The sequence below is a fragment of the Apis mellifera genome, linkage group LG7 (genome assembly GCF_003254395.2).
Source record: "Apis mellifera strain DH4 linkage group LG7, Amel_HAv3.1, whole genome shotgun sequence".
In the NCBI taxonomy this organism is placed as follows: Eukaryota; Metazoa; Arthropoda; class Insecta; order Hymenoptera; family Apidae; genus Apis; species Apis mellifera.
In genome coordinates, this window is record NC_037644.1 from 3,544,921 (window position 1) to 3,558,934 (window position 14,014).

The following is a 14,014-nucleotide window of genomic DNA, read 5'->3' on the forward strand; positions in this document are numbered from 1 at the left end:
TAAAATTTAAAAAAAAAATAAATTATTTACCATCATAATAAATTTTAAAAAATAAAATATAAATAATAAACTAGAAATCAAGATTAATCATTGATGAGAATTAATTAATTAGAAATTTCAATTTTTAATATTTTTAACCTTTCATTCAATGAACGAATAATGTATCGAATACATTGTGAATTAAATCGTGATTAATGTTAGTTTCCATGAATTTATAAATGTAAATTAAAATTCTCATTAAAAATTCATTTTCTTTTTCTAACAACTTGATGCACAAGATTTATTTTAATTTTCTTAAAATAAATATAAAATCATACGCTCGAGTGTTAAGAGTAAATTAACAAAATTTATAACTTTATATATATATATATGCAGAATAAGTTTCTTTCAAACTTCAGCAATTAGAGAAATTAACAAACGTCCAAGAAATCAAAATTTCGATGTTTAAGCAGAATTAAACAAAAATGTAATTTGTACGAATAATATTGAATACGAAAATAACCTGTTAAAAATTGAATTAAAAATTTTAATAATTTATAATTATGATTTATCGAAACACGATAAAAGTATCGTAAGAATCATGAGTCGCAAACTCGATGATTTTTTACCATTTTAAAAAATATAAAAAAAATCCACCTTCTATTATTTTCTATAAATAAGTTCCAAATTTCATATTCATAATTATTCTGAAAATAAATTGAAATTAAATCTTTCGTCATTAGAACGTTTATTTTAGGATAATATTAATAAAATTAACGGATCGTATAAAGATCGAGTGATTCGAGTGTTTGTTTGAGAATAATCGAATCATACTTTCGTTTCGCGTTCAATAATCAACGAGGACGAAAGAGGAATCGAAAAAGGAGAATTTCGATCGAGAGAAACAGGTTAAACGATGATACTAGGACGCGGCTGCTAATAAAAGATATTTTTTTTTTTTTTCGTCCGTGCGCAGCAATGGTAATTGGTGGACATCATTCTAACGCTGCGACGACGCTGCGAGGTTCTACGGATCAATATTACAGGTAGCGCTGCCCTCGGCCCCCGTTCCACCCTTCCACTTCCTTCTCCCTTCACCATTCGTCACCCTTTAGATACACCATGCCGATATCTTGGCAGGTAACCACCAAGGTGCATGCACCAGGCCAATATATCCTCGGAATATAGAGGGTTAAATTATCCAAAATTTTCTAACCTCTAATTAAAGCTTTTGTCTGATCGAGAAAGAAAATTTACTCTGTCGGTAATCGAATCGAAGTTGCGAGTTAAAGAAAGAGAGAGAGAGAGAAAGGAAGAAATCGCGACGAAACGCGTTTCGTTTAACGAAACGACCCGCATTTGCGGTGAAAAAGCGCGCTGGATGCGCGCTGGCCGAGGTGAATGACCTTTTCTAGCCACTACCTCCCTCCCCGCTCCACCCCCATCGCAGCACGCTCCCCATACGCTCGCCTACCCAACGTTGGCACATCGTGCTGTCTCCCTTTTTTCCTTTCCCTTCTTTATTTCTTTCTTCTCGCTAAACAACGACGACGCGTAACAATTGAAACCGGGCGGGAGGGGGGGGGGGGCAGAACACGTGGGACACACCCACGTGCAATCGTCCACCCACATTGTCGCTGTACGAGTAACGGGATGATACGTAGCGGTGCGCGTAGCTGATAAAATTATGAACAGCGAGATTCGAGCGAGCGAGTTAACAGTAAAGAGGAAAAGAATGGAATGGAATGGGAGGAGAATTGGTTAATATTCATTTATTTATTTATTTATTATTTTTGGAAAAAGTGAAATATGTACGAAAAAGAAGAATTTTTCTTTTCGACGAGAAAAGAGAAGCGTGTAATGAAACAAAGAAAGAGGCATTTAATTCGATTCGAAGAGAGTAAAGGAGGAAAAGCTGGCTAGATAGGAAGAGGAGGATTTATCGTAATAATCGGCCATTGTTGAGAGAAGATAATGAATGTTGTCTCATGGATGGCGCTGGGCTATTCTTCCCTCATCACGTTCCTTCCTGCCCTACCGCACACTTCTCCACCATGGTTGAAACTCTCTTCCCAAAGAAACTCTGGTTCGAGAGTTGATTTAATTTCAGATAAACAGACAGAAAGGATTTGACTGTTCTATGTTCGAATCAATTTATCTACATCTCTCCTATTGTATCTGAAAATGCTAGAAATTTTTCCCGAAGAAGAATTTTGTAACAAGGATACACGTTTACGCACGTTTATACACAGTATAAATACACAGTTTTCCATATTTCTGGACTCTAAACTCTCTTTTCTAAGCAAGTTCGATTATTCGTCGATAAGGTCGACGACCGTTAAAGAGATGCTTTCCTCGATGGAACACAGAAGAGAAACGGGGAGAGGTGAGCCACGATCCATTGAATACGAACTTAATCGAATCGAGGCGAGAAACGGCGACGGCGAGATTAATTGCGAGGAAGGAGAGGGATTATCGATCGATATTAACCTCGCGCTTTCACGAAAAATCGAATCGCCGCGTCTGAAAAGCCGCGTGGAAGTAGCAACGAAGCTCAACGTTGCATCAAGTGGCCTACGGGCGTGCGACTCGCCAACGAATAATGGTAATCGGGGAGAAAGCAGCAATTAAAAAAACGTTACTAGGGGGCGCCACGTTTTCGCGCCTCACCTTTTTCCTTCCTTTCTCGCCATCTCTCGGCTGTCTAGCCCACTTCACGATCTTAGCCGCGCTCCCCGCCCCCCTCCACCGCCTCCTCCCGCCCTATCCCCACCTTTCGCCCATTCGCGCCGCGCTTCCCATTCCTCTCCGCTCTTCCTTCCGTCTTTTTTCGACGTTTCCATTTGCGTGCGCGACTTATAAAAATTTGTAATTATGGGCTTATTAACGACTTAAAAAAATCCTGCGAATTAACGAGCGCGTGTCTCAAGAGGCCACGTAGCCTCACGACAGCCCTCTTCCAGCGTTCCAACCTCGAGTTGTCGCCGCACCGTCTGTCTCTCCTCGCCAACTCTCTGCCACACCGTTTCCTCACCCTCCATCTCGCTACCTCCCCCTCCTACGCTTCTTCTCTTCCTCGGTCTTGCTTGCCTCCCGTTCGTCAACCCCTTAGACCGTCTCATCTAGACCAGCTCAGGTGGGAAGGAAAGATAGAAACGTGCGACGCTTGGACGAGAACGTTCTAAGTGCGATAAGGTATGTATTCGTGCGTATAAGTCGCGCATCGTGGTTTTATTAAGTTTATTCTTCGGAACAAACATTTCTATTTTGTTTTATTTTACAATGTTTCTCAATAGGTCTTGTGGCAATTAATTTTTGATTGAATTATGGTTTTTTCTTTTTCTTTGTATATACATAGACAATCTGAATTAGTACGTTTAACCTTAAACGAAAGAACAGTTGGAAATAGTAGTAAATTTGGTTAATGGAATATTTCTAATTTTTTATTTGTCAGAAAATTTCTATTTGTAGAAATCCTTTTTGCATTTGATGAAAAAAACGATAACGAAAATAAAGGAAAGTTTGAAATCAGTGATTGCGACTTTCAAAAGAATCAATTATTATGCTTCAATTACCATGTTGTTGAATATTCTCTGCTCTAGATATTCGTGCATCGTATCAGTTATCGAGTGCTATATACTTTATCAGATTATTGTATTTTTATATTTATCATAAAATAAGATTATGATTTCGTTAAAAGAAGTTTTTTTCATGAGAATAATACTTACATCATAATACTTATATCATGCACCATGAAAAATTTGATTATTTAGATATTGTGTATAGTAATAAAAATTTTAATTATTGAATATTTAAAAAAAAAAAAAAAGAAAGAAAGAAAGAAAAAAAATAAAAGCATTAAATTTATTTCGAAATTAATTATTTTCCAATAATTTAAACGTATTTTATGAATATTTTATGAATATAGGATCTATCTACCTTTTTATTTAATGGAAAGCAAAAATATATTTATTATTTTTTTTCAAGCTCGATTTGCTAAACGGTTTCTAAACTTTATAATTAACTAGTAAAAGTTTATGGTTAATTAACAAAGAATGAAATTTAAAGAGATAATTCTTTTAAATAAAAATAATATTGGAGATGTGAGATATTCTATCAGTACGGTGTAAAAAAAAAAAAAAAATATAATTCTGAATTAATCGCTTTTTAAGAAGCTTAATATTTTATAATAAAAAAAATACAAAAACGCGTTGCATTTATGTGAAAAAATTAATGTAATTTCAATTAGAGAAAAAATTAACATGAATAACTTTTATTGTAATAAGTTTTATGATTATTAAAAATTTTTATAATTATGATTAATTATTATTTTTATGATGTTTATAATAGTTAAAAAAATAATAAATAGTTAAATAAATATATATATATATATATAATGTTTACAACTTAATCTTTGACAAATTGTTATATACAATAATATACAATTATCCCCAATTTTTCATACAAAAGATGATAACTTTGATATAATTTACAATAATTAATTTTTCTTTAAATTATCTTTCACATTGAAATCAATGCATCTTCTTTTATACATAATTTTTTCACATGATTTACTTTTACAATGTTTTTCAAGAGCTTTGTATGATTTTTTAAACACGTTTCACTTACTTTCATATATTCCTTTTAATACTTTAATACATTTTTATCTACTTTACATTGTTGCAATATATTCATATATTAATTAATTTGCAGAAAATCTCACGAAAATAATGCACATTCTCTACAAATATTTCAAGTCCATTGTTTCTTCAATGTAAAATTATTCAATTATTTTTCTTTATAATCTCATTTCATGAAAAAAAAAAATAAAATCTCTGAACTAAATTACTAACCAAAAGCTAATAATTAATTATTTTTACTCGCATTAATAAACCATTTAATTTAAACCATTTAATTATTCAAAGAAATAAAAAAGAGAATTCATTTAATATAAAAAGAAATAAATCTAAATCTAAATACTAATTATGAATTAGTACAATTTTAGTTAATGTTAATGTTACTCTGAAGTATTATATATTTTCATACTTGTAGTAACAACAAAAAAAAAGATTATTTAAAAAGATATAGCAAAGTTATGAATCAATATTGGCTAGCTTGCTAGATATGTAATAATTTATTTTCTTAATAAATTTTTATTGAACGAGACGTAATAATTTACGATTGCGATATTTAATTGTAAGTAGAATTTCAATTTACAAAAGAGTCAAAGTAATTCTACGAAATGTAATATGCATTCCTAAAACGATTATATTAATAAATGCCCATTCTCAATAATTCATGAATATACTTGTCGTTGGGACGCTCAATATATATTTGTCAAACATATAACCGAGATTTGTTTATTAAGTTATAACTAATTTAAATTCGTATTGGATAAAATGAGACAGCAGTGTAAGAGATAAAGTTGTCTCACTCTATTTCTGTCTCATTTTATCTACCACTTAAATCGCTTATAACTTGGTAAATAAATCTTAATCTTTATATATCATATTCTTACATTTGTTTCAATCTCTAAAATCGATCTTTCAAAGATATTCCACGAACAATATTAATTATTATATCGTATTTTATCATATAATATCGATACATTAGATATTAATAAAATGAAAATTAAATTATAGGTATATTACTTAAAAAAGAAAAAAAAAATGTTAAAAATTATAAGATAAGTGAATGTATTTTCTAAAATTTCTATTTATTTTATTTCTTCAAATGAAAATTTCCTCGAATATAAAAATAATTAAATACATTTTAAATTATTAAAATATTATTATTCTAATATATCAATCTATCATCAGATAATAATTTTGTTTATGAAATTTTTTTTAAGAATGAAGAATATAGGCATATGCATATTATTGGAACATTAAAATAAATATTACGTTTAAGAGTATACGAGATATTCTCTCTTATAATTTATCAACAAAAATATACATCAAAATTTCAGAGATATAAGAATTAAATTCCCCGATTTATATTCGTAAAAATCTAATAAAAAGAAACACCTGAATATCCAAAGATTATCTACCATCCTATTTAAATACTGTCCTAATTTAATATTCGACTCGTGTACCCAACATTTTTCTCTTCTTCCATTCTTCCTTACCTTAAAAAAAAAAAAAAAAAAAAAAGAAATTTATTCGAAACGACGAACGCAACGAGCGATGCTTATCGACGCGAGAAATTATCGATCGCGCATCTTAATATTTGAAGCAAACGCTCGATCGATAAGATCTCGGGACGACAACTCGGACGACGAGTTTTTCGAAAAATACGAAGATATTATAAACGCCGGTAATAATCAAACTCAACGCGAGCCGCGTACGATCAAACAAAGAAGGGGGACGCGTGGAAGTGGCTGCTGCACTCTTGACCTTTTCAAAGTCTTGTGCAAGCGAAACTGCAGAGAACCTCTTGCCATATTTTCAAGAGATTACGTATCGAATCGAATTGGAAGCGAGGTATTTGGAAGAAAGGTAAAAAAAAAATGCAATTGTATCGTTATCGATTATTGTTGAAAATGACTTTGTTCCACATTTCATTCACATTGAATTATTCATGTATACGTATCGACCGAGCAGGGGAATCGAGATGCGAGTGGTGGGGGAACTACACGTGACACGTGATCGAAAGGTTCATCGCGTGTATATGTACGTATACATATATATATACACGAAGGTAGAGAGAAAAATTTCAACTTTGGAAAATTTCAACTTTCCGATTTCCGATAATCCAACTTCAACTTTGCTTCCGGTCTTGAAACACGCGTTGTTCCTCGATACCAAGCGCAAAAATGCTCTTGATACCTACGAGACGCGTTAAGGCAGGTCTTGAAAACAGGTCTCCCTCCGTCCTTCTTTCTCTATCTTCTCCATCTTCCTCTCTGTAATCCGCGACACGCTTAACTCCAATCGAAAGGTTCAAGCCGTATATATGAAATAAAACGATCGTCCATACAGAATTGGAATTTTGTATAACGTTGTATACCGATAATGAACAATAATCTTTTCCTATAAGAGATTCTCGAAGATTATTACTGTGATAACTAATTTTTAGATCGATAATGCAGAAATTCTGCTACTTTATTTATCATTCGGTAAATACTTTTTTATTCTTTCTTTCTTTTTTTTTGTACTAGCAACGAATAGCTTATTTCTATTTTCCCGCAATATTATTTCTCTATTACGATACGAATATTCTCGTTTGATGTAAACGACGATATAACAGCCAATGCAAATGATTGGTAATTAATCTATGGAGAAAATCTCATTTACGCAGCGTCAACCGGAAAACGCGTACAGGGCGTGTTTTACGCTATATTAGTTTCTACTGTTTTTCTCGCGTGCGATAGAGAGAGAGAGAGAGAGAGAGAGAGAGAGAGAGAGAGAGAGAGAGAGAGAGAGAGAGAGAGAGAGAGAGAGAGAGAGAGAATAGAAAAGGTGAAAGTTTCAGAGTTTGTTTTTTTTTTTATACGCGATATATTACAAAGAATTTTTTAAATGATTTTTTTTTTTTTTCTTATCATAATCTGGTCGTCAAAATAAATTCGACGTTATTAATTCGACGAATTTAATGTACATGAAACGATATTATATAGCATATCAAGAGGAAAAAATAATATGAAAATTCAAAAAAAAGAGACAAAATTTCTTCTCTTGTCTATCGATATTTATGGAAGTCTTGAATCGAGATTTTTAATAGAAATCTGCGAAACATTCGAAATGAATGAATGGCGAGAATTGCTTGCCTCTCCTCTGTTATTCATTTTATAATATTTTACACATTTTAAAAAATTTTCATCAATATTTTCGATATTATGCTCCAAATATAAGCTATTTAAATTTAATTTATAAAATTTATTATATAAATTAATAAATAAATTATATAAATTATAATAGTTAAATATACATTAATTTTTAAATTTGGAATTTTTAACTCGTGAAGAAGATTTAATATTAATGATATAAATTTCAATAACTGATTTTTCAATATTATAACTTCATATTATCGTCATAAATTAAAAAGATATATCAAAAAAAAAAAAAAAATCACGTTATTTCACCATATTGCAAATTTGAAAAAAATTTGTTCGTATAAAAAACGATCTATTTTCAATTTTTCACTTAAATCCATATATCTAATTCTATAAATAATAATTATTGAAAAAATTATTCTAACTAAAAAAATAAATATTAATGATTTATAATCAACTATTAATAAAAAATTAAATTTTATCGAATTAAATGAATAAATATTTCATTCAAACATTTTTATTTAAACGTAAAAAATATAAACTCAACAATATTATCGAAAATTTAAATTTAAATAATAAAATTCCACATAATAATAATTTAAAAATAATAACAATTATATCATTGATCCCACAAATCAATTTATTTTTAAATTAAACTATTTAAATTTATTTATTTATTAAATAAAATAAAGTTTTAAAAATATTAAATTTAAAGGAATTCAATGTATTAATTTTAAATCTTTAAAAAAACTTTTCCATGATTAATAAATATAAACAAATAAATCTAAATAAACAATATATTATTAAAATTAATATTACAAATTTTAATCGTGAAATTAAACCAATTAATAACATTACTTCACTATAATTAAATTTAATCGAAAAATTAATACTGCATTAAAATGAAACTTTAAAAAAAATAGAATAAATTTAAGTTAATAAATTCCTGGGATATTTTCAAGAAAATTAATTTTAAAAACGAAACCACGATGATAACAATTGTATTTTCTACTATTATTTCAAAATTTAAATCCATAAAACTTATCCATCATTATTTTATTATTCTTTCACAAGTCTTCCTTGTAAACAATTACAAGATGAGTTTACAAGTCAAGAAGATGGAGTTTGAAAAATTGAATTGGTTTGGCAAGATCTATCTTGTTTCCACTACTCTACTCGTTTTTCTTCTTTTTTTTTTTTTTTTTTTTTTTTTTTTACCACGCAACGATGCACCGAGACAATGCAACTCTGCACTCTCACTTGAAGATGTTCAAACGTATCCGTACCATTATACATTTTTTATTGCACTTCTCACGTCGGTTTTTTTCCATCCCAGTGTCAAGTTGGTTGATACGTTAGGACAAGTCACTTAAATCTTGACGAGAGAAAAAAAATATCATCACGTGACAAAACTCCAATTATCTTGTAAACTTCTCTGGATGTGTTAACGTACGGAATTATATGAAAAAAAAAAAAAAAAAAAAGAAAGAGCACTTATGAATATATACATCTCGTCGAGTCATTCAATTCTTTTTCTGTGTTCGAAACGACAGTGGAAACCACAATCCTTCGTGTATTTTAATGGACGAGGATTCGAATCGTTTCCCTCACAATCGTCATTAGCGAAGATAAATTTAATTTTGCTATGAATATTTTGTTAAGTAATTTTTAGGTACGTGTATTTACTATAATTGTTGTTTATAAATATTTATATTATAATTATTTAAGTAGATAATATCTGATTACAGTTAAAGAGATATGATTTTAATATCAGTTAATTTTGTACTATTTTAAAATCAGTTATGGAAAGTTGAAATTCTGAATCTTGGAGGAATTTCGTTCTTCTAATTCTGAATCTAATAAACTTCTTACTTGCTTAAACTTACATATATATATATATATATATATAAAAATTATTATATTTTGAAATTTTAAAGGTAAGTGACAAATGGAAGATAAGTAAATTCAAATCAAAGTTTCCCTCCTGCGATTGGTTGGCAATTTATGAAAGTGTATCGTGAGAATAAAAATCCATTTGTAAATTGTGGAAAAGAAGAAGTGAAAAAGTTGCGTAGGGTGAAAGTTGGGTCAAAATGGAATAGAAAAAAGAAAAAGAGTATAGCGAGAGAAAGATATCACATATAATATAAATCTAGATGATCATCGAAGCATTCTACGATTGATTATGGTGAAGGAGAGAAGATGTTCTCTTACATCTGTGTATCAGAGCGTGAAAAATTTGATGAATATAGAATATAGAAATTTTGATATATAGCTGCTACTTGATAATAATATTTCTTTAACTTTCTTTAACTTATTGAGGCATTGCATACTCTGTATGTGTACATTTTATTTTACATTGTATTTTTGATATTTGATTGATGAGTTTATTTATAAGGTTTAAATTGAGAAGATGGAAAATTGTCCAGAATCTTGTCTCATGAAATGGAAAGAAATATTTATTAAGTTATTATTATATAGAGAGATGTTTTTTTTTAGTAGATATTTATTTTTTTGTTAAAATCTTTGATGTTAATAAAATAATATTTCTTTAACTTTCTTTAACTTATTGAGTGAGACATTGCATACTTTGTATGTGTACATTCTATTCTACATTGTACTTTTGATATTTGATTGATGAGTTTATTTATAAAGTTTAAATTGAAAAGATGGAAAATTGTCCAGAATCTTGTCTCATGAAATGGAAAGAAATATTTATTAAGTTATTATTATATAGAGAGATGTTTCTTTTTAGTAGATATTTATTTTTTGTTAAAATCTTTAATGTTAATAAAATAATATTTCTTTAACTTTCTTTAACTTATTGAGTGAGACATTGCATACTCTGTATGTGTATATTCTACTCTACATTGTACTTTTGATATTTGATTGATGAATTTATTTATAAGGTTTAAATTGAGAAGATGGAAAATTGTCCAGAATCTTGTCTCATGATGGAAAGAAATATTTATTAAGTTATTATTATATAGAGAGATGTTTCTTTTTAGTAGATATTTATTTTTTGTTAAAATCTTTAATGTTAATAAAATAATATTTCTTTAACTTTCTTTAACTTATTGAGTGAGGCATTGCATATTCTGTATGTATACATTCTATTCTACATTGTACTTTTGATATTTGATTGATGAGTTTATTTATAAGGTTTAAATTGAGAAGATGGAAAATTGTCCAGAATCTTGTCTCATGAAATGGAAAGAAATATTTATTAAGTTATTATTATATAGAGAGATGTTTCTTTTTAATAGATATTTATTTTTTGTTAAAATCTTTAATGTTAATAAAATTGTTGTTGGATTCAACAACAATATGTTGATTGTTGGAAATAGCATGAAATGCAGGGAAGAAAAAGAAGACAATTTATGTATTTGTGATTATTGCTCATAAAAAAAATTCACCTATGCATCTCCCGGTTTCTTTACAATTCTCCCATATTACATTTTTAATTATATGCACTATTCTAAACTATTAATAGTTTTTACTTATAAAAAATAAAGATTTTATAATTTTAAACAATTTTAAACGAATGTTTCATTTTACCTTGCCATTTTGAGAGAAAGAGAAAGAACGAAATATCTTTCAAAAAATTTTTTTTAATAGTTAAATATCTTTTTTAATGTTAAATCGTTTTTCTTTTTTTTTTCATAGTCAAAGATTCATTTAAAATTTCTCTAAAATGGAATAAACGTTATTCTTGTTTTTTATCAACATAATATAATTTAGTTATGGACATATTTATTTGTAGATTATCAATACTATTTTAAAAATAGTGCAATTGTTCCAATTATCAGATGTTAAATCAAATTTAGTTTAAACAATATCTAATATAATTTAAAATGTTGTACTTATTTATAAACAAAAAAAAATTAGGATATATTTAATTTTTATAAAAATCATTCGAATAATAAAATTTAGATGAAAATTGATTACAAAAATTATTGATTATGTGAGAAAAATTACGTGAATTCTTATTCATAGATGTAAAAACATAATAGATTGTTTATATATTGACAGAAAATCTCTTTGAGAAGATTAAATTCTCAAAGTTTTAATTTTTTTGTATTAAAAGCAACTTGCTCATTTTTTATAATGGTACGATAAATGATACGAATTAAATATTTCATATATTTAACTATTGTAAAGAAAATATTTTATTAAAAATTGTCTCGTATAACTAATTGTTAAAAATTTCATTTGAATCAAAATTTTCATCGATTTTAATAATAGAATTTAATAATAGAATACAGAACAGAATTTGTTAAAAACGATTTAAAATGTGCGAATACGTTTCGATACTTTTTTTTTTTTTTTTTGATGAAAATGTAATTAAATATTTCGATGGAATAAAAAAAATAAAAAGTTTTACAATAATCCAATCATTTCACCGATCAATAAAAATTGAACGTTAAAAATTTATCGTACGAGCCAATTGTGCACGCAAGTTTTAATATCATTATTAATCACAAGAATAAACCTGGTGCTCGGACTCGACGGACGAAATAAAAAAAAAGATTATTTTTCCAACGCTTACTTTCCAGCCTAGACCCGAGGCATTTTCAAATAAACACTCCCTCCCCTCCCCTCCTTCCTCATTATATCGTGACTTTTTTTATTTCCCTCTTTACGCGCAACATGAATTTTTGCCGCGCTTTTCAAACGCTATATATCTCTCGCACAAAGGCAAGCATCGGACGGTAATAAAATTTATTAAGAAGAAAAGAAATCGCATAAAAGAAGTATCGTGGCCGGGCATGCAAACATGTAGACAAACAGCAAAGAGCGTTTGTCCTGCAAACGAGGAACGTCACCGACGCGAAACTTTGCCAAGGATGCCAGGAATGTGGGACAAGGAAAATCTCGACGCCTTGGCTTCGATGCGTTTTATTATCACAACTAGCATTTCGCTAGTGAAAATATCAAGCGTCGAATATTATATTATATTCCGTTGAATATGAACAGAATGGTCAATATCCGTGTCGATTTCTAATTTAAATTCGTCCTTTCCCTCTCCTCTTCCCTCCCTCCCCCCTCCCTTTCCCCAAAAAAATATTTCGGGAAAATATATCCCCCCCCGTTCAACGATACGCTTCCCCGTATATGTAAATCTACGAAGGCCGATTGTATACACGGGAAATGTATTTTTCCGGTTACACGGTAGACTTGCCAGGTAACAACCGACCGACTTGTTCCGTTTCATTATGCAAGCAAGAGAACTAGAAAAAAAAAGAAAAAAAAAAAAAATAACAACAAAACAGTAGTGGTAGGTCTCTATCGAGACCCATTAAAATACGTTCTTCATGCTCGGTTTCTACTTTATTAACATATTCGATGAAATATTTTACGATCCGATATTAGATTTGTTACATTATTATTGTGTTACTGTCGTAACTCGCGAATGTTGATATTTAACGATTGCGGATTACACGTGTTTTTGAATTTATATCATTTCAAGCTTTATATCCCTCTCTATTGAAAATATTTTCTGTGTAGTTGCGATATCTGCATGTAAGTTTCACGTGTAAACACGGCTACCCTGACCTTCTATCGTTTTTTTGTTTCTCCGTAGCTCGTAAAAATTAGAAACTCGAACGTGTATCGCCGGAAAAAACAGTCGTTCATCGACGACCGGTAAGTACGGGATCTAACTTTTCGTCCGCGTTAGAATTTTTAGAAGGCGTTTCATGAGGCGTTTCGATCGTACGAAAAATGAGCCGTTACGAATTGGTTAAGAGCGTGCGCGTCTCGCGCTTCGCGCATCGAGACGTTGGAAAATCGTCCCATCAGTGGAGGATTCGATGCGTGTCTGTCACGCGGCCGATTCTGTGCATACTCGCGTAACTTCGTCGGCTTGGTAAATCAACGGACGAGAAGAAGACGTGTACAACAACGGTATAGAATCTGCTTTTTTTTTTTTCTTTTTTCTAGCTCAAAGTTTCGTGATGAGTTTTACGAATCAGAGCACAACTCTCTTCGGATTGTTTCTTTCTTTTCAGATGCAAGATGCGCTTGTTATATCGCTTTTCCATTTTATCCGTCTCGAAAAGAGGAAATTCTAGAACAAACTGATTCTAAATCTTGTAATGAAATATATAGTTTTAAATTCATAAAATCAGATGAGATAGCAGTAAAGCAAGGTTCAAGTGGCCAATATTGTAATCAATTTTATTATTAGATTAGATGTTAAGGATAAATATTGAAAAATTTGATTTTGATTTTATCATTCGATTTTATCTAGAATGGAAG

The 14,014-nt window shown here is 29.6% G+C and overlaps 1 protein-coding gene and 1 long non-coding RNA gene across 3 annotated transcripts in view; one reads left to right on the forward strand and one right to left on the reverse strand.

The window, feature by feature from the left end:
* Window positions 1-14,014, reverse strand: part of LOC724704 (cytoplasmic polyadenylation element-binding protein 2) — an 80,527-nt gene that overhangs the window by 11,466 nt on the left and 55,047 nt on the right. The window lies entirely within an intron of this gene.
* LOC107964711 lies at window positions 12,063-13,905 on the forward strand. The gene is made up of 2 exons (XR_001703639.2): window positions 12,063-13,660; window positions 13,765-13,905. It is a non-coding gene; the product is annotated as an uncharacterized LOC107964711 (long non-coding RNA).